At 47.1% G+C, this 5,026-nt stretch overlaps 1 long non-coding RNA gene across 1 annotated transcript; it reads left to right on the top strand.

Moving 5' to 3' along the window:
* The first annotated feature begins 4,069 nt into the window (after positions 1-4,069).
* LOC123965223 lies at positions 4,070-5,025 on the top strand. Its single transcript, XR_006823651.1, has 3 exons — positions 4,070-4,096; positions 4,234-4,342; positions 4,990-5,025. It is a non-coding gene; the product is annotated as an uncharacterized LOC123965223 (long non-coding RNA).
* The last annotated feature ends 1 nt before the right edge of the window (position 5,026 follows it).

The raw sequence follows: 5,026 nt of genomic DNA, 5'->3' as shown, positions 1-5,026 counted from the left end.
GGTGGAGAAGCCGTCATTGAACAGGGGAGGGGGTCTACGCCACCACTTATCCCCCACTTACAATGCTGTCCTTTCATCACTTCCCAGGAAACTCAACAAACGTAACCTCTTGGCCTCAGGTGAAGATACCAACGATGGTCGTTCAGTCTTGGCCTCAGGTGAAGATACCAACGATGGTCGTTCAGTCTCGGCCACAGGTAGTCTTAACGACTGTAACGACTGTCGTCACAGCAACCAGGAACACTAACGAACCAGCGGTATCGATGACCCGGGCCAACGACCCCACTGAGGTTAAATAGCTGAGTTTCCCTGCCAGTCAGTCAGAACTGAAGAAGTCCTTTGGATGAGGGACGAAACGTCTTCCAGTATCTTCAACCAAGTCCAGTTGCCCTTGATTTTAACCTTCGTTGGAAGACACACATGATACACTCACTCACCTGTCTGTTAACAGCTGCCTCTGTACAGCGTCCTGCCTCCTGACTGTGACACACTGAAATGTGTGAGAGTTCAGTCTTCATATTAAAAATCCTGCTCACTTTAACCCCCACTGATCTGTATAACTGGTTTATAACAGACGTGGTGTACGCAGACAGAAAGTCATGTTAAAGTATGTTAATGTTCGGTGTTTGTTCTCATGTGAAGACAGATTTTATAATATAAAATGATAATGGAATAAATGATTACATTAACAGGAGGTTGTTACATTATTGGGCAAACCTTCTGTTTGCAGAACCTGATAATGGAATAATTTCCCAATGTTGTAATAAGACACCACCAATAATGTGTTAATGTTTTGGGAGTGCATTGTTAATGTAAGTCAGTATCTGTACCGATCCGCAGGTTTAGCTGTTATCCGCATCTGCTGCTAACATGCTAATGTTGCTGAATCACCACAGCACCGTTTAGTGAATAAAGGGAGGAGACTTATAGAGAGTCTCCTCCTGTTTACTGTCGATCTACGACAGCTACAGGATGGGTGCTGGTGGCAGTTCTGTTAAGGATGCTTCTCCTCACATTCACAAACATTAGCATGTAAGCAGCACATGCTATCTGTGTGTTGATGAAGCAGCTTTTAGGTTTAAATTGTGACTGGAATGTTTAATGTTTCACTAAAGCTATTGATACTCTTAATACAATAAATGTGTTTGAAGTTTTCTTAAATGAAGTTAGACTCAACAACAAGATCTACTGTCAGTTTTCAGCTTGTATGTCTGAATCCAAAATACAGAGTTTAATCAAATCAGCTGAAAAGTGGGTGGGACTTTCTGGCCCAGTGCCAAACTTTCTGTTTGCCTTTTATTAACATTGTTGTTGGGATAAAGTGAGCCAGGTTCAGCGGTGATGAAGGTTTGATGAGAACAACAGTAATGAAACAAAATAGAGATAATGTCACCCATGGGTTACCTAATGGATAACAACATCAGTATGAACTCAGCTGAGTCACTCAGTCGACCAACAGGCAGAGAGGAGAGACAGTCTGACCCTGTGTCATTAAACTGAATTAAAAGTGAGATGGCGTCTTCATATCTTGCATTGCATTCTGATTTTATTTGTTCTATGTATTTTAGCTATGCTAACCGATTGTTCAGACTGCAGACCTTATTTACATGTTTCCTAAATGTTTTTCTATCTAAAGCCACACCCCAGCCACCGCCTTCTCCCAGTAAGATATAAAGCTTAATTACATCATTACTTATGCAGAATGATACATGTATGATGTTACTCACTTTGTTTATTCAGACAATTTTCTTGTTTCTTAAATAATGACAGCTTTCAAGGAGCCGTGGAGGACAGTTTGTTGGGGGTGAGTTGAACATGTGTGACCTCAGCAGTCTCTGCCGGGACCACAGGAGGATCTGATGTGCCTGTTTGCATAACGGGCGTGAGCGCAGACCCCCCTGGTGATTAAAATAGGCCACCACGCTGTGTTGTTGGTCCTGACAAGGACGTGGCGACCGCGGAGAGTGGGCAGAGCTCTGAAAACCGCCAACATTTCCAGGCAATTTATGTGCCAAGAGAAATGATGCTCCTGCCAGGAGCCTCTCGCGAAGCGGCCGTCCATGACCGGGCCCCACCCCGCGAGTGAGGCGTCTGTCGAAGTAATTGTCCGGCGACATGACGCTCCCAACACGGGACCCTGGGACAAGAACCAAGGCTTCCTCCATACTGACAGGGAACGAAGGCACCTGCTCGTAACCCGTATCAGACGGAACGGATTTCCCCTCGGGGAGAATCCCTTGGATTTTAACCACCACTGCAGGGCTCTCACTGCCATGAGACCCAACACCCTCTGAAAGTGTTTCACAGTGATGGTGCGGCCTAACTTCACTCTGGTCACCGAGGACAAAATGGACCCGTCGCGTGCAGGCTACAGGTGGGCCCGCATTGTCGTCGAGTCCCACACCACCCCTAGGAACGTAGTCCGTTGGGCGGGCGTCAGCATGCTCTGCTTCACGTTGAGCCGCAGCCCCAAACGCTGAAGGTGGGCGAGGACGACATCTCATTGCCGAACCCCTAACTCCCGAGACTGAGCCAAGATGAGCCAGTCGTCGATGTAGTTTAATATGCGGATGCCCTGGAGCCTCAGCGGGGCCAGAGCTGCATCCATGCATTTGGTGAACGTGCACCAGATTGGTTCAGGGACCGCAGATCTAAAATCGGACGCAATCCTCCGTCCTTCTTGGGAACTATGAAGTACCGGCTGTAGAACCCGGACTCCCTGACTGGCGGGGAAATGAGTTCTATGGCCCCTTTCTCCAGCAGAGAGCGAACTTCTTGTCCCAACACCTGGCTCTGCCCCACGTGCACCGTAGTCCAGACCACCCTGTTGAACTTTTGCGGGGGGTGGCCCCGGAACTGCAGCCTGTAGCCATCCACTACAGTGCACAGGACCCACGGGGAAGTGAGCCCGATCGTTTTCCAGCTGCAACCCCTCGAGGCGGGCAGACTGGTGAGAGCTCGCTGGCGGTTAGCATGTCCCGGGTGCCAAGACGGCGGGAAAAACAGCGCCTGTTGCCTGAGCCGCCACGAGGGAGGGGACCCCAGTCAGCCTCTCAGGGGGCTGTGGGTGAGAGCGCCGCCTCGCGTCCCAGGTTTGTTGAGGGGGACTACGGGAAGCGACGCTAGCTGTAGGAGCTAGACGAGGGCTGAGCTCGTCTCTCTTCTACCTGCTGATGACAGCATCCACCGCCTCACCAAATAGGCCAGTAGGAGAGAGGGGCAGATCCAGGAGAAAAGCCTTGGAGTAGGTTCATTCATGATTTCAGCCCTGCCACACCCAGAGGCGTTCCCATAGTGTCGTCACCGACGCAGTTCGAGTTCCCTCGAAGGGGAACTTTAGTTCCCTTTACAGAACACCAACAAACACAAACACAACAGACATAACTCTTAACTAACACGATGTTAAGAGACAAAGAATACACACAAACACAAAAGTTTGAAGATTCATTAGACGCGGCGTTCACCTCACCACCACTAAGAGAGAGAGAAAGGAGCAGCAGCCTACACATTGTAATTATATAATTATTAATTATAGTCTGTTTTCCAAATATAAACAAGGATATTAGAGATACACCTACCAAACACATAATCGGCAACAACAGCCTTCTATTATTGCCTATAATCATGTAGATGTCCAGCCTGGTATCACAAAGACAAACCTTTGCTGTTACCACGGACATAAAGTGAGGACATTATGTCTGTTTGATCCAGATAAAAGCAGCTATAGTCGTAAAGAAACACCTGTTGTGCCAGATTCTGCCTGCCGAGGACTACGTGCAGCTCACAGGTGGTAACGCTCATTAATGCAGACCAAAGAGGTGGATGCAAATCTCGGCAGGTAGCCAACAGCATCTGAATCCACTAGCTTCTCATAAACTGTCACTTTCAGATGGTATGCTGCCCCCCCCCCACACACACACACACACACACACACACACACACACAGTGGCTGTTTCCAAAAAGCTTGTGGAGTTTTTTTAAAGTCACGTGGTTCAGGAAGTGGGCGGGAGCTTTATATAAACCGTCTCCTCCTCCTGTTTGCTGCAGATCTACAACAGCTACAGGATGGGTGGTGTCCCCAGCATTCAGCGTCCCGGTAAGGAAGTTTCTTCTCCCTTTATTCACTTATCTGTGCTGTGGTGATCCAGGAACATCAGCATGTTAGCAGCAGGTACTGACTGTGTGGCTGATGAAGCAGCTTTTAGTTTGAGTCAGAGTGAATCCTCTTCACAGGAACAAAGACTTTCTGAACTCTCAGACTTCCTGATCAGGAACCTGTTTCTTCATGTGAACCAGTTCAGATGTAGTGGGACCTCAGGGATGTAGTCTAAAGAAAACACAGGTACATCTGCATTTATTCTACATATATTGACTTTATTCACTGCAGAGCCTGCAGCTGTCTGTGATGGTTCATTTGAACTGGCTGTGTCAAACACTGCTAGTCTCCACCAGCAGGAGGCGCTGCAGCATCATGATGAGAGGTCACCTTTAGTCTGACTGTGTTTCTGTATTGAGCTATGATGTGAGGATTTTTCTGCAGACAGCAGCAGGTCGTCTGAGATCAGAAATCATTATAGTGACACAGCCGACTTCACAACGATCCCGCTGCTGGGGCTGGCTGCAGTGGTGCACTAACTTTGAATCTGTAGTCTAAATATTAGCTGCTAGCACCATTTAAAAGCCATAGCCTTCTGTAACTTTAGCCATTATTCTGCTCTAGCAGAGTCATGTGGATGTGTGACTACGGTATATAAATAAAAGTATGAGCAGTGTGATGAACGATCCAAATGAATAAAAAGAATTTTCACTTAAGAAACTACTCAAGTAAAAGTAAAAGTATGATGCATTAAAAGTACTCTGACAAGTACCATTTAATTTAAAAAGGTACTTGAGTAGCCTACAGGTAATGGAGTAAATGTACCTCTGCCTGAGAGGAACAAACTTCTGTTTCTTATTTATTACTTCTGTCAACATGTGTTCATCTTTCAGAGAACTCTGAGCCTCCAGTCACAGTGAAAGTCTTCCC

Source organism: Micropterus dolomieu, unplaced genomic scaffold (assembly GCF_021292245.1).
Source record: "Micropterus dolomieu isolate WLL.071019.BEF.003 ecotype Adirondacks unplaced genomic scaffold, ASM2129224v1 contig_8900, whole genome shotgun sequence".
Lineage (NCBI taxonomy): Eukaryota > Metazoa > Chordata > Actinopteri > Centrarchiformes > Centrarchidae > Micropterus > Micropterus dolomieu.
This window is presented reverse-complemented; position numbering and strand designations above follow the sequence as displayed.